Source organism: Balaenoptera physalus (assembly GCF_965194825.1).
Source record: "Balaenoptera physalus genome assembly, contig: HAP1_SCAFFOLD_1069, whole genome shotgun sequence".
Classification (NCBI taxonomy): domain Eukaryota; kingdom Metazoa; phylum Chordata; class Mammalia; order Artiodactyla; family Balaenopteridae; genus Balaenoptera; species Balaenoptera physalus.
Genome location: NW_028125724.1, coordinates 35,029 through 59,631, shown reverse-complemented (window position 1 = coordinate 59,631; position 24,603 = coordinate 35,029). Strand labels below are relative to the sequence as shown.

General features: G+C 39.4%; 1 pseudogene across 1 annotated transcript; it reads right to left on the bottom strand.

Annotated features, from left to right (window-relative positions):
* Nucleotides 1-605: 605 nt before the first annotated feature.
* On the bottom strand, nt 606-24,459 carry LOC309653749 (AFG1-like ATPase pseudogene; annotated as a pseudogene). Its single transcript has 3 exons — nt 24,386-24,459; nt 21,129-21,894; nt 606-752 (listed from the first exon to the last, which is right to left on the bottom strand). The product of its transcript is annotated as an AFG1-like ATPase pseudogene (transcript).
* Between the last annotated feature and the right edge of the window lie 144 nt (nt 24,460-24,603).

Genomic DNA, 24,603 nt, shown 5'->3' with positions numbered 1-24,603 from the left:
CCGAGCTGATCTCCCTGTGCTATGCGGCTGCTTCCCACTAGCTGTCTGTTTTACATTTGGTAGTGTATATATGTCCATGCCACTCTCTCACTTCGTCCCAGCTTACCCTTCCCTTCCCCATGTCCTCAAGTCCATTCTCTACGTCTGCGTCTTTATTCCTGTCCTGCCCCTAGGTTCTTCAGAACCGTTTTTGGTTTTTAGATTCCATATACATGTGTTAGCATACGGTATTTGTTTTTCTCTTTCTGACTTACTTCACTCTGTATGAGAGACTCTAGGTCCATCCACCTCACTACAAATAACTCAATTTCATTTCTTTTTATGGGTGAGTAAATATTCCATTGTAGATATGTGTCACATCTTCTTTATCCATTCGTTTGTCAGTGGACACTTAGGTTGCTTCCATGTCCTGGCTATCGTAAATAGTGTTGCAATGAACATTGTGGTACCTGACTCTTTTTGAATTATGGTTTTCTCAGGGTATATGCCCAGTAGTGGGATTGCTGGGTCATAGCCCTCTTGCACTGTTGGTGGGAATGTAAGTTGTGCAGGACAACTTTTGAGGACTGAGGAAGGTAGAGTATCTTTTGTATGAGGAAAGCCCTTCAAGGGTCAGGTGTGGAAGTTTCCACGGGGTACCTTTTCCGATACCCAGAGGCAAAGAGCAGGGAGATGGCAATGGAGAGGCAGCTCTGGTGGTCTTCAATGGGGAGGGAGCTAATAAGGGTATAGTCCTTCATCTGGGCACCTCCCTGGCAGCCCCCAGGTCATCACTGTCTGCAGCTGAGAACCAGGAGTGCTGTTGGGTAAGAACCTTCCCTGGGTCATGAAAGGGTGGGCACAGGGCCTGGCACCCAGGGAGGGCCCAGGGCTTGTCTGCTTACTTCACCTCCATTCTCTGTTTTCACTTCCTATATTCTCCACCCTCAGTTGGGTTCATCCCTAACTTTGTGCTAATCACCACTCCTACCATTCACACTTGGCTGGGTGGTAAGAAAAATAATAATACTCATAAAACTGAAAGCATAATAAACCCACAATAGTAATAAAAGATAGCAACAATTATAGCACACATATTAGATAAATTACTTGCTCAAGGTAAATCAACCAGCCAGTAATGGTTCCCAGTATCAAATCCTGGTCTTCTGACCGAAAAGGCCCCACCCCTAACCCCTGTTTCTATATTGAGTGTACTTCTATGTTAGGACTCAGGCCGACACAGGGGAAGAGACTCAACCCGGGTCCTGTGGTCAGTTGATGGCTCTGGAACTGGACATATGTTTGATGACTTCTGTCTAGCTGACCTGTTCCTATTCTTTGCTCTTCTGTGCTGATTCTTCTTCCTGGGGCTCAATAAGAAATTGCTTCTGGTCAAACTGGAATGAAAAAAAGGAGACAAGAAAGCATGAGGAAAAAGGAAATGATGAGATGGCACCAAAGTTCTCTTCTTGCTGCTACATTTCCAGGTGCTGTTTCAAATCTATTTTATAGGACAGAGGAGGCAAGGTGGGCCAGGAGTAATATATCTCAAAGTCCTATTGCATGCCAGACATTCTTTGAGGTTTTCTCCTTTTCTTCTTACAAGTCTAGAAGTAGGCGCCCTGAGTCCCATTTTACAGAGGGCCAACCTCAGATTCGCGAAGTATGTAAATTTTCCAGGGTCAAATGTCTACACTTTGCCCTCTACACAGATCAAGCAGCAGCCTCCTGTTTAGATGATAGAATTCCAGGGCTTAAAAGACTGATAGTGGAAAACTCGCCTGATGTGGAATCTGGGCTGTGTCATGCTCCCCATTGGACATGAAGATGATGGTAGGGATGAAATCCTACTCCGTGGGCCAAGAGGACTGGGTGTGGGGGCCACAATGACTAGCTGATTCTTGAGGTGCTGAACTGGACCCAGAAAGCAGCACAAGCTGTTGCCCTTTGGAAAGAGAACCGGAATGGTAGGATATTAACATGTACACAACCACTATATGAAAGGGGTTTTACATGTTATCTCATTTAATCCTAAACTCTTTTCAAGACCAATAGGTACTTATAAATGATCAGAATCAGAATTTTTTGTGTGTATTTTTAAAAATTGAAGTACAGTTGATTTACAATATTGTGTTAGTTTCAGGTGCACAGCAAAGTGATTTGGATATCAGATTATTTCCCATTATATGTTATTAAAAGATATTGAATACAATTCCCCGTACTTTACCGTAAATCCTTGTTACTTATCTATTTTATGTATAGTGGCTTGTATCTGTCAGTCTCATGCTCCTAATTTGTCCCTCCCCCCTCCTTCTCCCCTTTGGTAACCATAAGTTTGTTTTCTATGTCTGTGAGGCTGTTTCTGTTTTGTATATAGATTCATTTGTATTATTTTTCAGATTCCACATATAAGTGATATCATATAATATTTGTCTTTCTCTGTCTGACTTACTTCACTAAGTATAATATTCTCTAAGTCCAACTATGTTGCTGCAAATGGCTGAGTAATTGTCCACTGTGTGTGTGTGTGTATGAGTTTTCATTTCTTTCTGGATATATACCCAGGAGTGGGATTGCTGGATCCTATGGCAGCTCTGTTTTTAGCTATTTAAGGAACCTCCATACTGTTCTCCATGTGGCTGCACCAATTTACATTCGCACCAACAGTGTAGGAGGGTCCCTTTTCTCCGCACCCTCTCCAGCATTTATTATTTGCAGACTTTTCGATGATAACCATTCTGACTCATGTGAGGTTTTGATTTGCATTTCTCTAGTAATTAGTGATGTTGAGCATCTTTTCGTGTGCCTGTTGGCCATCTTTATGTCTCCTTTGGAAAAATATCTATTTAGATCTTCTGCCCGTTTTTTGATTGGGTTGTTTATATTTTGATACGGAGTTGTATATTTTGGATATTAACCCCTTGTCAGTCACATCACTTGCAAACATTTTTCTCCCATTCCATAAGTTGTCTTTTCATTTTGTTGATGGCTTCCTTGGCTGTGCAAAAGATTTTAAGTTTAATTAGGTCCCATTTGTTTATTTTTACTTTAATTTCTTTTGCCTTGGGACACTGATCTAAGAAAATATTGCTACGATTTATGTCAGAGAGTGTTTCACCTATGTTCTCTTCTAGGAGTTTTATGGTGTCATGTCTTATATTTAGGTCTTGAAATCATTTCAAGTTTATTTTTGTATATGGTGTGAGGGAGTGTTCTTATTGCATTGATCTACATGTAGCTGTCCAGCTTTCCCAACATCACTTGTTGGAGAGACAGTCTTTTCTCCATTGTATATTCTTGCCTCCTTTATTGAAGATTAATTGACTGTAGGTGGGTGGGTTTATTCCTAGGCTATCTATTCTATCCATTGATCTATATGTCTTTGTGCCAGTACCATGCTATTTTGATTACTGTAGTTTTGTAGTATAACCTGAAGTCTGGGAGGGTTATGCCTCCAGCTCTGTTCTTTTCCTCAGGATTGCTTTGGCAATTCTGGGTCTTTTGTGGTTCCATATACATTTTTGGATTTTTAGCTCTAGTTCTGTGAACAATGTAACAGGTATTTTGATAGGGATTACATTAAATCTGTTGATTGCTTTGGGTAGTATGGCCATTTGAACAATATTAAGTCTTCCAGTCTAAGAGCATGGGACATCTTTCCATATCTTTGAATCACCTTCCATTTCTTTTATCAATGTTCTATAGTTTTCATCGTATAGGTCTTTCACCTCTTGGTTAAGTTTATTCTTAGGTATTTCATTTTTTGATGGGATTTTAAATGGGATTATTTGTTTACTTTCCTTTCTGATATTTCATTATTAGTGTAATGAAATGCAACAGATTTCTGTATATTAATCTTGTACCCTGCTACCTTGCTGAATTCATTTCAGGGAACAGAATTTAAAAGTTAAGTAACATGACCTAGAAACAACCTTATCAATTGCTGCTCCAGGATTCATAATCTGGAGTTACAGAAAGTAATCTGGAGTTACATTTTATCCTATGAACTGACATTCGGCATCCCAGAAGGCATTATTATTCAGTTGTTCCTTTTAAAACAACGTGAAGTGAAATAAAAACACTAAAACTCATTAAAAAGGATTAGATACCCTCTGCATTACAAACATTAAAAGGTGTGTGAAAATCTGGGGGATATTGTATTCAGACGTGGGTTTATCTCTTCAATGTACAAAATATTCTTAAACAGTAGAGTTAGGTCAATGATATCAAGAGCGGATGCAAAGAAAAACCACTTGAAAACAAACCAAGCTAAATAAATTAATAGGAAATAAATCATATTAAGCGAACAGGGTTGTCATGATGTACAAAGTAAAATATGATGACCCTTTTTCTGCAAAAGAATATATATCAACATGGGTGTATGAGGGTGGTTAAATATGTTAGTGCATTACATACAGAGAAAAATCTGGAAAGTAGGCACCAATAAGTTAAGAGAAACTCTCTTTGTATTATGGTGGCCAAAAGGTAGGGACAGATGGGTGTGGCAATGTAATTTTGGTTTCCAAAAACGCATGTCTATATTTCTCCATATGTGTTAAACAAAGAGAAGTATTAATTGGTGCCCTAACAAAGTACTGAGACAAAGTTTTGCAAAACCGGTATATCAGCAGCCAAGTCACAAAATAATAGTGTAGAAATACATTTATTGACTTAGACACTAAACAGATTTCTTTGATAATAAATCACTGAGTGTGGATTGTTGAAGACAGAAGATGTTTTTGTTTTATAACTTTGCATTTCTATGCTGTTTCCAGAATGGAAACATTGACTAAAATGTTGAAAATACAAAAAATTGCAAACTGATTACCAATACGCTATCCATATATTCATGGATTCGGAAGCAGATCAAAACAGTTGATTTGACAGTTTTTTGTATGTGTGTGTATTTGTATATGTCTCTTTGTCTCAAATTTCTTTACACCAATTATTCATACACTAACTCATGCAGCTTTCTACTCAGTTCACTTACGGGCCAGATTTCCGGTCCCAGGGCTTGAAGATCCCAGCATGGGCATGAATACAGAAGGATCGCTGCCAGTGTGAAGCCTAGAAATCTTGCCTTTAGGATGAAATTCATTCCCCTCCCCACCAACACCACAGTCCTTTCCATCCCCCATCCTTTGCCAAGCCCCCAGTTCAGACTTTTACACCTGCAGTTCTGACTCTGGTCACCAGGTGGCATCGCTCTCCATTTTCTACACATTTTTCTTTTTCCCCTCAATGGAAGATACATAGTTTTAAAACAGAAGTGAAAAGTTTCCTCAAAGTCTACTGGAAAAAAACAAGTACAGTGTGATCTTAACTTACTTTGAAAAATTCAGATGTGTATAGAAAGACTAAAAGGGCGTATGTGTAGTTTCTATCCCGCTTCTCATTAATTTATTAATGTGTACTGTGTGTGTACTATGTGGCAGGAACTGTCAGTCCAATTCCTTGTCTGCATCCCAACCTCCCTCTCTTCATCTCCAGACCTGCATAACTGGAAAAGCCCCCAGGAAACAAGATGGATGTTAGTGCCCACCCCATGGAGCCCCATGACCTCAGGCTCCATTCTAAGCAAGATTAGTCCAAGCTTGACCCTGAGTCCTGGAAACCAGCATGGAAACAGGAAATGATGTAGCTTAGTGGGAGAGGCTATAACTTGGGAAAACTGTGGCACCTTCTAACTCAAACCCCCGTCTTTTTGCATAGGACGAATAGGCTATTACCTTCTCCTGACGGGACATCACTCAGAGAGTCAAGGATGAGGTGAACAGTGTTGGTCTCAGTTTTGCTTCTCCTCACAGGCTCCAGCTGGAGGTTTTATTTTCTCTTAGACCTTTGCTCTGTCAGAGTGGTACATTTCAGAACTGGTTTTGTATGTTTTATCCCTGAGAGGGTGGTTCTATCCATTTAGTCATCTGACAGGTCCATTTGAGGTGACATGGAGTTCCTGCTTCATGAAGACCTTCTCTGCCAGTCAGGGGGAGCCTGGATCCATACCCACAAGAGACAGAAAAGAGTAGAGACCGAGCTATCAAGACAAACACAGGACCAAGACTCTGGTCCAAACGCCTAATTCTCTTGACTTAGTGAAATGGTTTTCACATATTTCTCACATGATGGTCACTTCTTTTCTGGGGTCCTCTTACACCTGATGCTCAAATATGATCCCTTTCTCTCTCTCCTGTCCACAAACATATACCCACAATAAATTCCTCTAAAAGCCAGTAGTGAAGAAAAGTTTTCTAAATATGGCTTCAAATCCAGAAGCAATAAGGGAAAACCATAATACACCTGATTTCATTAAAAATTGTGAGGCAGAAAGCATCCCATAAGCAAATTAAACTGAAAAATTACAAATTGGGAAACGTACAGCTTACATCAATGACAAAGGTTATCTACCTTGTAGTAGAAAGATTATGAAAAAGCAAAGGCAAATTAGAACATTCTGAAGGAGAAAGGGCACTAGATACAAAAAGGATTTCCCCAACAATTGTTCCTTAAACACGTTAAAAAGTGTGAAACCTAACTCTGGATTAAGAGATGCAAAGAAAACAAACAAACAGACAAAACACCGAGATGCCTCTTCTCATCATTTACATAAGTCTGTGAAGAAATAGGCAGTCACGTACATTGCTGGTGGTAATGTTAACATGGTATAACTCCTAGCCAGGGGATTTGATACGATGTTATGAAATTACCAGGGTACTTACCCTTGGAACCAGCAATGTCTCTTCTAAGAATCTATCCCAAAGTAACAGTGTAAAAAGACAAAAAGACATAAACACAAAGCCATTCCTGCCGGAACAGTTCATACAGCAGAAGGCAAGAAACAAGACATATCCACCAATAAGGGGCTGGTTGGATAAGCCGTGGTCCATCTACATCTGAGAGGACTGTGCAGCTATAAAAAGCAATGACGACTCCTTCTCTGTACTGCTGTGGAGTCATCTCCGGGATATATTGTTCAGTGATAAAAGCCAGGTGCGGAAAAGTGTGTAGAGCTGCTGCTGTCCAATATGACGGCCACTAGCCTCAAGTAGCTATTTACAGTAAGTTAAATTAAAATTACATGAAATTTAAAAATCAGTTACTCAGTCACAGTTGCCACGTTTTAGGTGCTAAATGTTCAATTCCTGAATAAAACTCAGGTAGTTAATGACTGCTGTGTTGAGCAGCACAGGTACAGAACATTCCCTTCTCCACAGAAGTTTCTGTTGGGTAGCACTGGTGTAGCATATGACAACTTTTACATATGAAAGGGGGAGAAAACAAGTGTATGTTATATTTTCTTATACTTTAAGAACTGTACAGTTAATACAAAAGATGATAAAAATGCGTACCTGTAAGGGGACAGAAGAGCAGCCCAGGATGCAAGCCAATGATGTAAATTCTCTTAAATATGAAACCTAGGTTTACTGGCTCTATGCACTGAAAGGGCAAGAAACAATGACCAACACAGTAGTAATCAGCAACTGTAGTCCCTAGACTGAATTTCCCACTAAAAGGAACCAGGCTTCCTTGGAGAAATGCCTGATTTTTGGTCTAGGTAAGGATTGTACCAGGTGAGTCTGGACTGAACTCTCATACCAGAAATTATATCAAAAAGACTCATAACCTCAGGGCCTCCCATTGGCCAAAGGTAGAACAATTTGAACATCAAAAACATTAATGAGTATCGTGCACTAAAACAAGTCAAATATAGAAACATCTATGACACTCTAAAAAAAAAGCCAACAAAACCAACTCACTGCTCACCTTTGAGAGTCCTAGGGAAACACCTGGTTTTTGAAAGTGGAAATATTGCCAATGAATTGTATATACACCTTGCCTTTCCTGTGCATGTTATACCTACGCATAGTTGTTGAGGGAAGAATTCTTTTATAAAAGAATTTCCGCTAATACATGCAGAAGTAATTAAAGAATTTGTACATCATGCTTTTGCAACCTGTTATGAAATGTAGCTCTAGGCAGTGATCATTAGAGGCTGCAAAAAAGGGATGTGAAAAGCAGATGGGAAATTTTATAATAGCTGCGTCACAGTGTCTCTGAATTTGCCTTCCCTCACTTGTAAAATGGAAACAATTCTATCCATATTAGACAGTTACTGTGAGGAGCAAAAAGTCAATCGGGCAGATGATACATACAGTACTGAATAGGTATGAATAGTCTTATTTCATACCTGACCTTCCTTTAAAGGAGATTCCCTTGATACAATCCAAACAGCATGATTATAAGACAATAATGTGGAAATATTAAATGGAAGGGAAATGTATAAGTTTTCATTACGTATTCACTTCAGTGTCATTTCTCTGTGCTGGAGTCATTTCTCAGATAATTTAGGAAAAAGGGAAACTGACTCTAGCATTTCCATTGGGTGTGTGAAAGAAAACCATTGGTCCATTTCACACTATTTCATATCCTTTCCCATTCCACTTTTAATAATTATGTTAATTTCTTAAGAATAACATGTGTACTCAAATGAGCTTATCTATGAAACAGAAACAGACTCACAGACAGAGAACACACTTGTGGTTGCCAAGGGGGAGAGGGGGTGGGGAAGGGACGAATTGGGAGTTTGGAATTATCCGATGCAAACTATTACATAGAGAATGGATAAACGACAAGGTCCTACTGTATAGCACAGGAAACTATATTCAATATGCTGTAATAAGCCATAATGGAAAAGAATGTAAAAAGGTATATATATGTATAACTGAATCACTTTGCTGTACAGCAGAAACTGACACAACATTGTAAATCAACTATACTTCAATAATAATAAAAAAAAAGAATAACATGTACTGTAACCCAGCAAGAATGGGCTTTGCAGAAGAACACTACAGTAAATCACTGGGGGCCAGGCACATCATAGGTTCTTGGGTAAATCGTTTCCCCCATGCTGGCCATTTTTTTGGATAAAACCTCTCAGATGTAGAGGCTAATGAGATACCATCTGGGAAAGCACTTTTGAGACCTTAGATAGGATAGAAGAAGCTGTTATTTCTACGTAATTACTTTCCAATCTACACTTCAGATATTATCATACTCTGTGTTGAATGAATTCAATAGGCATAAGTCCTTGCATTACTTTGTACTTGAACGGCCATTTGTGAGTAGTCTTAGGGTGGCTGGAACTGAAAAGTTATATATTAGGGCAGGACCTCTGACCCAGAAAGTCATAGGGACTTATCTATTGTGAATGCATGCATTTTTTCTCTCTCATGCATTTTCCACAACATTCCTGGAAGGTAGAGAATAACATATCTTTACATCATGTTGTAGCTGGAGAAACAGTAATGTACAGAGGTTAAGCAACTTGGCTGGGGGGTCATCCTTCTCTTAAGAGGAAAAGCAGAGACTGACAGACACCCTATATATCCGAGTGCAGACTGCATGGTGCTCAGCTGCACATGACACCGTATTCAAATAAGTCTTGCTTTCCTGCTGATCTGTGTCACTTCTGAAATCTATCTTCACTTGCGACGCCAGGCTGATAGTCCTGCTTGTATTTATGCAAGTCGGTGAACATCAATTGTACTTCAATTTCCTGTTCTGTAGAGACAAGGGAATGTGATTAGGTCATTAGTGTTTGAAAGTGAATTCCCAGACAACATGAGGAATATGCACAGTATAATAGAGGGGCAGGTGTTATGCTGAGGATGAATAATTGAAGGAACAGTCTCCAAATGCGTGAAGGTCAAAAGTTCCTGGATTCATTAATGCATATTGATAAATCAACCTGTGAAAAAGTTGTGCTAAGTGCAATCCCCACCAGCAATATCAGACTTTGTAGGATTCCCCCTATGCACACCCACACTGGAAATTCTCAGTAGTTTATTGTTACACTTGAAAAACATGAACATAGAAATTCTCTTATTGTCATCAGATTTAATTGGATAGTAAGGTTATTTAAAAGTATTCCTAGTATGCAGACTATTCTGCTAATCATCATTTGCATTAGTTATTAATGCAAAAAGGTCCAGTGACATCTGCAACCTAACAAACAATGAGTGACGGCCTTATAAGCCAGCAAGTTCTCCTAGGGCTACTGCCTGCATGAAGGCTCCAGGTTGTGTGTGTGTGTGTGTGTGTGTGTGTCCTCTGGGGGCTCCTAAGGACAATGTGTATCCCTAGAAAGAGATTGAGAATATCTCTTTGCGATATATGTTGAGTTCAAGTTTAGAGAGGAGCTGGATCTGCTCGTTCTTGAGTCTTTCTAAATGGCACAAGAGTTGGACCACAGCAAGCTTCTGAGCAGACAGTAGTCCCGTTCCCCCAGGTGGAAGGCAAGCCTGTCTGTGAACTCACCTGCTCAGGTCAGGGATGGATCCCTCCAGGACATAAGGTGTGGCAGTCTGCCTAAATGCGCTTCTGAACACTGACGTTGAGGGCGCCCATCTTGCAGCCGTCAGTTGCAGAGTCCTGAGAAGCCGCATCCTCTCAGCCACCCACCACCATGGGTTCAGTCATCTGCATGAGGAGCTCTGCACTCAGGGATAAAAATCCTTACGTTCTTAGCACATCTTTGACACGTCGTGCATCCACCTATTCATCCGTTCATACGTTTAACAGACATTAAGAAGAAACTCTACACTATCCCTTCAGTAAGTTTTAGGCTTCTCCAGAATGGAAACAAGGAAATAAAGTGTGGGAAGGCTGGTGTGGTAAATTCAGATGTTAAATCTAAGAAGAGATAGATCCTTCGCATTAAGATTTCAAGCTGCTCAAGTGTCTTATAAATGGTGATTATAGAACATCATTTAATGCTGTGGACCTCTGTCCACATCTCTGGTTACTGACCTCTTTACATATATATTCTGCACTCTGCAACCAAAGATCTACAGTGAATTCTTGATACTCAAGTCACATCCCCCCACCTCCCCTCCAACTCAGTCTTCATCTCTCATCTAATGGGGACGTCCCTCCACTCCTCCACTGAAATTTATCTTGCCAAAGTCAACAACCACCTTTTTGTCACATTTATACACATCATGAGTGTTGAAATGCATGGTCAAATGGAGACAGAGGTTTCTCTTCCCAAGATACAATTAAGTTGCTTGTCTACAGACCAGGATTACATTGCAAACTGATACTGTCAGTTACCTGAAATCTAGAATTGTAAAACACCTTCCATGGAGACCAAGTCAGATAATGGGGAAGTGTGTGCTATAGACAGTAGGCTTTCAAATGAAGTTGAAAATGTCCCCCACATGTCTCATACTTTTGCATCATTGGAAGGGATTTTACAAATAGGTCTACAGCAGGATAACAATGTTTATTAGGGTCGCCTCACTAGACTGTGTCTCACCTGTCTCTTTTTTTTTTTCTCAAGGTATTTCCAATTATGGAATGAAATCATCTGAAATTGTAATGTTGTCTCACGTGTTGAGGTGCCATATGGCCCAGCAGTTCCACTTCTAGTTACATACTCAAGAGAAATGAAAACACGTCTACATAGAAACTCGGAGAAAAATATTCATAGTACCATTACTCATAACAGCCAAAAAGTGGAAACAACTCAAATGCCTATCAGTTGATAAATGCACAAGTAAAATTTGGCATAGCCATACAACAAACTATTATTCAGCCGTGAAATGAATGAAGCACTGATACATGTACAACATATATGATCCTTGATACCATTATGCTAAATGAACAAAGTCAAACATAAAAGACCAAATACTATATGATTCAATTTATAGGGAATGTTCAAAATAGGCAAATCCATAGAGACAGACAGCAAATCAGTGCTTGCCTGGTACTAACTCTGGGTACGGGGGTTTAGTGTTTTCAAGGATTATGCAAGTTTTGGGAACTACAGAAATGCCTAAATTCAATTATGTTGATGGTTGCATTCATTTACTAAAAATCATCACACTGTACCCTTAAAATGTGTGAACTTTATTGCCTGTAAATTTTACCCAAAGAAAGCTGTTTAAAATAAAAAATAAATAAAATAAAATATGATGTTGGCCTGGTCTTCTTTTGTACCACCATAACAAGCAAATTACATTCAGGACGGACGTAGTTAAGGATGGTGATAGGAGTTGGTTATAAGGATTGCCATCCTGATAATTCCCTACCTTCATTCCTGGGCCTGGATTTAGGAAGGGAGAATGAATGAGAAGCAAGGCCATGAAGGGGTTGAAAGAAACAGAAGGAAATGTGGTTGTCAGTGCGCACACACACACATGCACCCATACACTGACACACTCACACCATATATATTCATACATCGACCAGGCTGCGTTTTGAATCCTAGGACTCTCACAAGAGAGTGCAATGTGTGCTCAAAGAGGACACGTTCAGCTCATGTGCAAATAGCCACATGAATCCTGAACTGTGCCCTTCAGCACAGTTAAATGCCATCCACACAGCCTTGACAATGGGGAATATAAGAAACACTGAATTCCAAATGACACGAGGTAGTGAGAATCCATTATGTTACATCCATAGGATGGAGTTCTAGTCAGGCAGCAGAAACGAGTTATAGTGACGACAAGGAGAGAGGATTTGTTGCCTATCAGATTAGCAACGATTCACATTATTTCTGAAGTGTGCAGAAACAGGAATTTTCATATAGTATTGTTAGAAATATAAAACAGTAATAGTTTGTTCAAATAAAATAGTTTTTTCATTGTTTTGAAAGAACACTTCGGGAACTTATAAAAATGCTTACTAAGATATCTGCATGTATATGAACAAGAATGTTAAGCACACTATAGTTTGTAATAGAAAACGTGGTAAAGGAACTATATTTACATCACTAGTACTGGAAAAGTGAATTCTGGAGCATCCATATGATGCAACAACAGGTCAATATAAAAAAATAAGTGAAATTTTATTGTCAAGTAACTTAAAACGTTATCACAGAAATTCACTTACATGGAAATATGGTCACAATAAGTGCCAAGGTGGGTTACAATGATCATAAATGACAGGGATCCAGTTTTGCTTATATAGGTGTATACCTCTTTATCCAGAGGTCTTTAAAAATAAAATAAAAAATCTTTCTGTTAAAACATAAAAATAAAAATGGTCTTTCTGTTGAAATCACATAGAGCTTTCCACTCAGCATAGAAAGAGGCTGCACTTTCTGTCTAGATACCTCAGTATCCCTGTACCCGGAGTGTGTCCCTTTTCCACCCAGACTTCCAGAAAGCTCTCTGGATTTAGGCCTTTCCCTCCCACCTTCTGGCTCAGCGATGTTCATGCTGCAGTTCAGTCCACTGTCACGAGGTGGCACCATCGTACCTCCATTGTCAAACTTCTCTACAAAGACGTTCATTCAAAGAGCAAAAAAAATACCATCCTCTTCCTCAAAACCCAGCCCTTGAACCTATGTACAGAATGATTCTAATTTTGCCTGAAAAACCTGTTAGGTGTAAAAGAAGAGTGTAAAAACATATACTCCGGGTCTTGAATACGAAGACGAAATACCAGGTGGCAGTAGCGTGTTGGCAATGGTCGGCTGTTGAAGGGCTTTGCAGGACTGGTGGGAGGTGGAAGAGAGAATGGGGCTCCAGAGCGGGGTCTTGGCGGCTGTGTCCAGTGTCATGGACAGGGTATGACAGACAAGGAGTGGGAAAAGTTCTGGACAGACTCTACGGGGTGGGTGGGGTTGGAGGGTGAATACCCTACTCTCTGGGAGGGACCCCCCCCTCTGCAGTGTGGACACTTCAACCTACACTTAGGAGGGAAGGAGATACCTCAATGAACTCGATGTTCTTTTCGGGTCAACAGCAGATGGGACTGCTCTAGCAATACATATAAGTTTCACAAACATAATTAGTGTCTTAGTAAACAAAACATTCCAAGATCTTCTTATTCTTGGCATCATGTGCTCATTTTCTTTGTAAAAGAAAAATGGAGGTGGAAGCCACCTGCTGGCCAGATCCAGGATTGCAGCTCTGAGGCTCCGACCAGGGAGCCTGGCAAAGGAGAGTGAGGACGAAGTTTGGGCTCTGGGTTAATGGTTTTAGCCAGTGTTTTCCGGAATTTTTCACTTACTGGTGGCAATTTCTCTGTATCTACCATTTTTCTGGCATATCTAAATCTGAGATAGGAATCAAGCTCTGGTCTGATGTGAAGATAAAGATTGTGGAGTGTACAAGCCATAGGACATACAGAAACACACACACACACACACATACACACACTGTCAATTCAATTTTAAAATCTACTTTGTTCTTCTATAAAATTGAATATAATGAATGTTTATAGCGTGAAGAATGTATGTGCACACATATGTGCACTATCATCTTCATCGTCAAGAGGGATTTTTGGGTGAGTACCCATGGGGCCACAATATCAGGGGAGTGTAAGAGGCTCACTTCTCAAGCCTTGGAAGCCCATTTTCTCAAAGGGAGGCTGCTCTGTGTCCTCTCCTTAGGGCAAGGGATGTAACTTCATTTGAATCCTGCCACTTGTCTGGAGAGGTGCTGTCGGTTCTATGAGCCTGAGCTTTGTTGTCTATGAAATGGGACTCAGGGTCCTTTTGTCACACAGTCATTCCAAGGAGAAAATGAGAAAACCTTCCCAAAGTATATGGCATATTGTGGGACTTCGAGGGCTCTTTAGTAGAAGTCAAGACTCAGAACTTAAACCTTTTGTGTATTAAAATTTTAGAAAAATATATATCATTATGTTATTTCTTGTATATAATAATAACAGAATATTTATAATAACCTTAGTGAGAACAATATGATTATACCTTCTTAATTATTTTTGAAAATCTTGATTTTACTTTGGCTTGGGTTTGTTTTTTTTTTTCTATTAGTTCCAACCTTAGTTTTAAGTTCAGTATAGTCTATACTTGCTTTTAATGGTTGAAAAAGTTCTCACATACATACGTATATCAAAATGAAAGAAGCACAACACACCTCTCACTTACTGAACATAATAAGTATTTTCCCTTGTATACTTGCCTTCATACAGCAGTTGTTAAAAGTCCACATCATGTATGTAGGGTAAAGTTCATTTTTTTTTCACACACACACACTGTATTTTATTTTTACAAGAGATAAATAGACTGACACCAAGCATTGTACATGGATGACCACAACAAAAGCAACAATGATTGCAATTACCAAACATGAAACACACTCATACTATGTCATAATATTGACATTCAGTCCAGTAATCCTCCACTGTAACAGCTCGTTTACTTTGCAGTGAAAATTGGTTTGTATATTCTTTGCCTCTGAGTCCTTGTGGGATTTTTTTTTTTTAATTCAGACAGAAAGTCACAAAAATTATACTCATCCTCATCAGTTCACTCAGTCCCATGTAATTACTTTTTTTTTTCATCTTGATCTTTTGTTAGCACTTTTATGAGTTCATCAGTTATTCATTAGAGTTCTGAAAATGCTTATTCATTCAGTTCAGCAGTACAGTCAGTTACCAGAAACCTGTACTTGTCAGAGTCTTTTCCATGAATTTCTTGAAGATGAAACCCTTTTATAGGAACATATTTGCAAAATCATCAGAGTACACCCAGAACTGTCTGTAAATGACAAAAGACTTAAAAATGACCACGGTTAAAGATTTGATGAAAGTTCATAATAATGCAGTTGACAAGAAAATTAGTTATTTCTGAGATATACATTTTAAAGTAATAACTAGGATTATTAATTATAACATTATACCAGAACATATAAGATTTTTAGAAATTTCATGTAATGTCTGAAACATTTATATTAACATATTTCCATACAAATAACCCAATGAAAGTTTAGTATTAGTTGTTTTGTTTGTTTTTTTATACTGCAGGTTCTTATTAGGCATCAATTTTATACACATCATTGTATACATGTCAATCCCAATCGCCCAATTCAGCACACCACCATCCCCACCTCACCGCAGTTTTCCCCCCTTGGTGTCCCTATGTCCGTTCTCTACATCTGTGTCTCAACTTCTGCCCTGCAAACTGGCTCATCTGTACCATTTTTCTAGGTTCCACATACATGCGTTAATATACGATATTTGTTTTTCTCTTTCTGACTTACTTCACTCTGTATGACAGTCTCTAGATCCATCCACGTCTCAACAAATGACTCAGTTTCGTTCCGTTTTATGGCTGAGTAATATTCCATTGTATATATGTACCACAACTTCTTTATCCATTCGTCTGTCGATGGGCATTTAGGTTGCTTCCATGACCTGGCTATTGTAAGTAGTGCTGCAGTGAACATTAGGGTGCATGTGTCTTTTTGAATTACGGTTATCTCTGGGTATATGCCCAGTAGTGGGATTGCTGGGTCATATGGTAATTCTATTTTTAGTTTTTTAAGGAACCTCCATATTGTTCTCCATAGTGGCTGTATCAATTTACATTCCCACCAAGAGTGCAAGAGGTTTCCCTTTTCTCCACACCCTCTCCAGCATTTTTTGTTTGTAGATTTTCTGATGATGCCCATTCTAACAGGAGTGAGGTGATATCTCATTGTAGTTTTGATTTGCATTTCTCTAATAATTAGTGATGTTGAGCAGCTTTTCATGTGCTTCGTGGCCGTCTGTATGTCTTCTTTGGAGAAATGTCTATTTAGGTCTTCTGCCCATTTTTGGATTGGGGTGTTTGTTTCTTTAATATTGAGCTGAATGAGTTGTTTATATATTTTCGAGATTAATCCTTTGTCCGTTGATTCATTTGCAAATATTTTCTCCCATTCTGAGGGTTGTCTTTTTGTCTTGTTTATGGTTTCCTTTGCTGTGCAAAAGCTTTGAAGTTTCATTAGGTCCCATCTGTTTATTTTTTTTTATTTCCATTACTCTAGGAGGTGGATCAAAAAAGATCTTGCTGTGATTTATGTCAAAGAGTGTTCTTCCTATGTTTTCCTCTAAGAGTTTTATAGTGTCCAGTCTTATATTTAGGTCTCTAATCCATTTTGAGTTTATTTTTGTGTATGGTGTTAGGGAGTATTCTAATTTCATTCTTTTACATGTAGCTGTCCAGTTTTCCCAGCACCACTTATTGAAGAGACTGTCTTTTCTCCATTGTATATCTTTGCCTCCTTTGTCATAGATTAGTTGACCATAGGTGCTTGGGTTAATCTCTGGGCTTTCTATCTTGTTCCATTGATCTATGTTTCTGTTTTTGTGCCAGTACCATATTGTCTTGATTACTGTAGCTTTGTAGTATAGTCTGAAGTCAGGGAGTCTGATTCCTCCAGCTCCATTTTTTTCCCTCAAGACTGCTTTGGCTATTCGGGGTCTTTTGTGTCTCCATACAAATTTTAAGATGATTTGTTCTAGCTCCGTAAAAAATGCCATTGGTAAATTGATAGGGATTGCATTGAATCTGTAGATTGCTTTGGGTAGTATACTCATTTTCACAATGTTGAGTCTTCCAATCCAAGAACATGGTATATCTCTCCATCTGTTGGTATCATCTTTAATTTCTTTCATCAGTGTCTTATAGTTTTCTGCATACAGGTCTTTTGTCTCCCTCAGTAGGTTTATTCCTAGGTATTTTATTCTTTTTGTTGCAATGGTAAATGGGAGTGTTTCCATAATTTCTCTTTCAGATTTTTCATCATTAGTGTATAGGAATGCAAGAGATTTCTGTGCATTAATTTTGTATCCTGCAACTTTACCATATTCATTAATTAGCTCTAGCAGTTTTCTGGTGGCAGTTTTAGGATTCTCTACGTATAGTATCATGTCATCTGCAAACAGTGACAGTTTTGTTAATTAAAATGTTTAAATATTTATTTAATGTCTATCTCAATATTTTACATTTTAATTTTTGTATTTTTATAATATACACAATATTTTAGTAGAGTAGTTATGTGTATAATAAATAAAGACACACATATTGAGGAGTAAAAAAAAAAAAAAAAGTCAAGACTCAGTAGCAGGGACTGACTGAGCCTTAGGCTCTGTGGAAAGGTGTTTTTCATTCTTTCTCCTAATGAGAATATAGATACCTTTATGAAGGAAGCAAATCTCTCTCTGGTATGCCTTGAGTTCAAAGTTTTAAAGACAGAAGGATCTCTAGTTTCTTGGGAGACTCAGAGGCTCCTAAGAGTTGCCCAACATCGTGCCTCTGAGCAGACCCTAATCCAGTTCCCCACGCTGGGAAGACAGACTTGCCTTTGACTCACCTGGTGAGCTCAGTGAGAGGTGGTACCAGGGCAGCGAGTTGCGGTGTTTGTCTAACTGCTGCTTCTGGACTGCTCTGTATGTTAATACGTTTATAGGAAAATTCTAGACCTGTTTCCCATTCAACTGTGCAGGGGTCCTCAGATCATGTCACACAAGGATTTCAGCCATGTGCTGCCTCCCTGAGAGGCAAAAATCCACAAATTACTACCATTTCTTTGACACACAATTATCCATTCTTCCTATCACTCATAGCTAAATAGATATTGAGCTCAAAAACCCATACTGTTCATTGGAGGCATCCCATTAACTCTAAAGTGGAAATAAGAGGGAAATACGGGGAAATTCTTTCAAAGGTTAAATCTGAGATGACATGACTCCTGCAGTATTAACTTTTATACTTTCACGGAACTGAAGATGTAAAAAAAAATCCCTCTTTGGACCCCTTTTCCCCATTCAGTCACAGGCCTTCTCTCTCTGTGTGTCTGTCTCTGTTTCTCTCTCTCTCTTTCTCTGTCTCTGTATTTGTCTCTGTTTCTCTCTCCCTTTCTCCCCCGTCCTTCAAAATCAAAGTTCCAGAAAGCATTTTCTGCATTCCCGGTTAACATTCTTCACTTCCCACTAACCTCTTATCTCACTGCACTATTGAATCTTGCAATGAACGTGCTCTCACCAAGGTCACTAGGTCCAGCTATTTGTATAAATATGTTAATACATGAAAATTGCCTTAATGACCTCCTAAATTATACATGCTATGCAGACTGCTTCTGTTACTTAACAACAAAGCTTTGACAGTTTCCCAGGCTCTGGAGCGTGAGGTACAAACCCAAGCTTTCCTGTTCTCTAACTGTGTAGTCCTAGGCCAAGTTCTCTCTGTCCCTCAGTTTTTCATCTACAAAATGGGGTTGAGCAACAGTACATACCTCATAGGGGTGCCTGGCGCATTAAATGAATCAATACAGTAAAAATCATTAGGAGCTAAAAACTTTAGCCATATTTATTTTTCGTATATACCTTTATTATCGTTACTATCCCCACAGGCACACACACAAAAATAGGATACAGAGTGGTGTTTATTCACAATCAATGACATTTGGGGGATATGGTTAGTGAGTGTGTTTGTTTCCTAGGGCTGCTGTTACTAATTAACAGGAACTTCGTGGCTTAGAACAAGAGAAATGCATTATCCCATAGTTTTAGAGACGAGAAATCTGAAATCAAGGTGTCGGCAGGGCCAAGCTTCCTCTGAAGCTTCCAGAGGAGAATTCATCCTTTCTTCTTCCAGCTTCTGGTGGCTCCTGGCTTCCCTTGGTTTGTGGCAGCATAACTCCTGTCTCTGCCTCTGTCTTCACATGGCCTTCTTCCCTGTGTGTGTGAAATCTCCCTCTTTTCTTTTTTTTTTTAATTAATTAATTAATTAATTTATGGCTGTGTTGGGTCTACTTTTCTGTGCGAGGGCTTTCTCTAGTTGTGGCAAGCGGGGGCCACTCTTCATCGCGGTGCACGGGCCTCTCACTATCGCGGCCTCTCTTGTTGTGGAGCACAGGCTCCAGACGCGCAGGTTCAGTAATTGTGGCTCATGGGCCCAGTTGCTCCGTGGCATATGGGATCTTCCCAGACCAGGGCTCGAACCCGTGTCCCCTGCATTGGCAGGCAGATTCTCAACCACTGCGCCACCAGGGAAGCCCCCTCCTTTTTTTTATAAGGCCATTAGTCATTGGGTTTAGGGACCATCCTAAATCCAATCATCTCTTGAGATCTTTAACTTAGTTATATCTGCAAAGACCCTATTTCCAACTAAGGTATGGGGGTGTTACGATTTGGCAATATTGGGGGGCACACAATTCAACCCACTACAGTGAGATAAGTTATAAAATTAAGTGTAAGATGAGATCTTATGATTTGTATGTAAATATATAAATGTATGCATACATGTATAAATATATAATACCTGCATAAGAATAATTCTGGAGGAATATAATGCAGATGAAAACATTAGAAGGGCTTTTCTTTTCTTTTTTTATAAAATATTTATTAATTTATTTAAAATAACAATGATAAAACCATTATATTCAACCCATAAAATTAACAGAAATAACATTTTTATGAAAATAATTATATTTCTAAAATGAAAATAGTAAGAAGAGTAGCATTGTTTTATACTTTGGGCAAATCTCTTTAATGTCTGGCGTAATAGAAGATAGTGGAATTCTCATACCTGCTTCTACAGTCAGACTATTGTTATATGTTGCTTTGGTTGAGTCATATAAGAAAATCTAGCCTCACACAAATGTGTAGTTGGAAAAGGGAAAAGTATTTTAACAGCCTTGTTAGATAATTGTGGATTTTCTTCTTCACTGCTACATGAAAACTCAGCAAGAACTTCCTTCCAAAGAGTTCACTATGGAAAGAGGGGGAAAAGAGTAACTTTACAGTGGGGACAAACACTACCTCAGACAAGTGTGATCAAGGTTAACATCAACAGTGTTAAGTCATATTGATCATATGTGCCCTTGATATGATCTGATGAAAATAGCACTTGACCTCTGTGGTCTTCCTCCCAAAGCCCACAGTTCCAGTCAAATCATGAGAAAAACATCAGACAAATCCCATTTGAGGGACAGTCTACAAAATAACTGACCAGTATTCCTCAAAACTGTCAGGGTCATCAAAAAGAAGGAAAGTCTGAGAAATTGTCACAGCTAAGAGGAATCTAAGGAGGCATGATGACTAAAGGTAATGTGGTGTCCTGGATGGGATCTCTCTCACATGGCTCTTCAGATGTGCAGTCGGCAACGGCTCCACAGGCTTTATGCAGCCGCAGCTCTCTGCCTTGCACTTTTAGAGTCCTTGGTCTAGTTAAATCGCTTTGTTTCTGAGCCAGCTCATCAAACAGCTTATCCATGACAGCCTCCACATCAGCTTCACTTGTGAGATAGTAGAGTTCTCCTGCAGCAGGAAGTTCCTTTTTCCGATCATCTATCCCAGAATCTAGCTGGACCATATTACAGTATTCCAGAAAGAAATACAGCATTGCCCACATAACATGCATCCCACTCTCTCATTGCCTCAGAGACCTTCAGGACAGCTACGAATGGTACAAAGTTAGCTCTTTGGAGTCCATTTTTATAGAGATCATCTGGTGGCCAGTTGGATGTTGCCACAACGACGACCCCATTTTTGAACAGGTTTTCAAAAAGCTGTTTCAGAATCATGGCATCAGCAATGTCCGTGACGTGAAATTCATCAAAACATAAGAGACATGCATCTTCCCTGATTTCTTCAGCTATAGGAGCTGTTGGATCGTATGATTTAGCCATGAGTCCTGGTTTCCTTTTTGGCAAACTCTGTTTAAGGCGGTGTATTCTTTTGTGAACATCTAGCATGAAACCATGAAAATGAACCCGTTTTTTCCTCTTCATTTCCACATAAGCATAAAACATGTCCATCACCATTGTTTTCCCTGTACCTTAGAAAAAAAGGCCTTCTGCCTCTATACTGTATCCTTTAAGGTCCTCATGTAATTCCTGCAAACACTGTATGACTCTTCTTTGATGTTCATCGTCCTTTAGCTCACGAGCTTTGATCAGAAAGTCAGAGAGGTCCAGTGGTCCATGGCAAACAGCTAAAGCTGTTGAATAAACCTCTGTAGCAGCAGTTGGAGACGTACTCTCGGGGGTCTGATCGGGGGTCTGAACTGTATAGGCTTTACAAAAGGGGTTTCCAGGGGCGGTGACCGAAGGGGCGAGAGCAGCAGCCCAAGCCCTGCACTCAACACATGTTCCTCTCAGCCGGCTCGGTAAGCGCCTAGAAGGGCTTTTCTTCAGATGGTGGGCTTTGAGGTATTATTATTTTATTTCCCTTTGTATGTTATCTATTTTTAACTGTAATAAATTCCTAGTGCCCTTGCAATTATACAAAATATTAAAAAGGCTGGAGAAACATAAACATTTTCTGCTCCAAGCACAGGAGAGTTATCCACTTTAGTAGGGGAACATCCCTGAGGCACAGGAAGGGAGACAGAATGTTGGAGGAGCCCCTTCCACAATATAACAGGACACAGGTCTCCAAATTCCAAACCACACTGATTAAGATCTGTTGTTTAAACTTTTGCCCAGCTAACTGAGAAAAAATCATAGGACGTTAGTTTTATTTTGCTGTGCCCTGATGAACAGTAAGGTTGAGGGTCTTATCAGATAAGAAGCACTAGTGTACACTAGTTAGATGTGGGGCTCAGCTGCCACCCAGAAATCATATCTTAATCTTGTGACTGGCTAGCACTGCCATCACTGTGCCTCAGTCCCCTGATGGTTAGTCGGGCAACAGGAGCTCCTCCTCATAGGTTGTGATGAGGATTAAATGAGCGAGTACAGGTTTAGCACTTACCACAGTGTGGGGAACTGAGGGAGTCAGCAGTTATAATTAACAGTTCTTATGATTATCATACCTAAATTGACCATTAGTGTTTAAGGCCATTTTATTATTATGTGGGCTTATACTGATTGGCGTGAATTGACCTCCATAATATGGTGTTTGTAGAAAAAAATCAGTGTACAAAACCATATGTAGGGTATCATCTCATTGCTCATCTTAAAAATGCAGGTTATATTTGCATAACAAAATTTCTGAAAACAAATACACACTCACCTCTTTTTTTTTTGTATTTAGTATCAATGCTTTATTCCTTGGAAAATAGAGTGGAAATTTCAAATAACACATTATACAGATTATATTAATACTACATACTGCAGATCAAATACATTTCCTTTTCTTAATATTAGATATTATTTAATGACAAGTGTCCCTTAGAAGTTACTTAATATAAATAGTAAAAATCTGGAATTTCTGACAGATTAAAATAAAAATGATCTAAAACAGGGTGCCTGGTAAATGCACAATGTTTAAATTGGAGGGGGGCAAATTGCCCATGATTGACTGATTGACTGATTGATTGATTTTGTTTAGTAGACTAATACTTGCACTCTTTTAATCTCACTGTGTATACGGATGCATCTAAATAATATACGGTGCTAGATGGAGCCATCTCTGTACATTTTTGTGGCTGGGGGTGTTCAAGTAAAAGGCTTTTAATTAAGGGTTTAGAATTGAAGAGCTCTGTACTTTTTTTTTTCCAATGCATCAACATTTTTATTTTCCTTCCAGTCTTCTTATATATGGATGCATGCTTTTTTTTTTAATATCTTTATTGAAGTATAATTGCTTTACAATGGACACACTCACCTCTTAAGAGTACTTATCCATGAACAGTAGACACCAAGGTTTTGTAATGATTTTTGCTATTTTTATCTCTTCTTGAGATCCCCAAAATAACATGGGGTTCTAGATAGTTTAAGAGAAAGGGACATTTGACTAAATGGGATCACAGACCATTATGGAACAATACTTAATTATCTATTTAACCGAAGTGACAATAAAAGAATTTAAAAGCAAATACAGCAGGATACATAGTTGTGAGCAAAACTTAGCTATTTTAATACTGAGAAGACAGTTTTCTTATGTAGTTAAAGACATGATAAACACAACATGAAGCACAGGAAATTATTTTGGAAAGAGAAAAACTATCCCCTTTCTAGGCAGATTATTTAAAAGGTGCAGAAAAACCTTTCCCAATCTCTTATCAAGAGCAGACCTACAGTCAAAGAAACCCTGTCTTCATAGCAGATGAAAGAAAATTGTTTTATTTTAACATAAATATACTATTGATATTAAAGCTTATCATTTAAACATTTATGGAAGAGTGGCTCAAGATGGGGGGTTAGAAGGATGTGTGCACACCCCTTCTTGCCAGAGTACCAGAATCACAACTATCTTCTGAATAACCATTGACAGGAAGACGCTGGAACCCACAAAATAAGATACCCCACATCCAAAGACAAAGGAGAAGCCACAATGAGACGGTAGGAGGGGCACAATCATGATAAAATCAAATCCCATAATTGCTGGGTGGGCGACTCACAAACTGGAGAACCATTATACGACAGAAGTTCTCCCACTGGAGTGAAGGCTCTGAGCCACGTGTCAGGCTTCCCAACCTGGGGGCTCAGCAACAGGAGGAGGAATCCCCAGAGAACCGGACTTTGAAGGCCAGCAGGATGTGATTGCAGGACTTCCACAGGACTGGGGGAAACAAGAGACCCCACTCTTGGAGGACACACACAAAGTCTTATGTGCGCCAGGACCCAGGGGAAAGGAGCAGTGACCCCACAGGAGACTGAACCAAACCTACCTGCTAGTGTTGGAGGGTCTTCTGCAGAGCTGGGGGGTGGCTTTGGCTCACCATGGGGACAAGGACACTGGCAGCACCACTTCTGGTAAGTACTCATTGGTGTGAACCCTCCCGGAGGCCCCCATTAGCCCCACCAAACAGCTTGCAGGCTCCAGTGCAGGGTCGCCTCAGGCCAAACACCAACATGGAGGGAACACATCCCTCCCATCAGCAGACAAGTGGATTAAAGTTTTACTGAGCATGCCCTGCCTACCCACCACCAGTTCCAC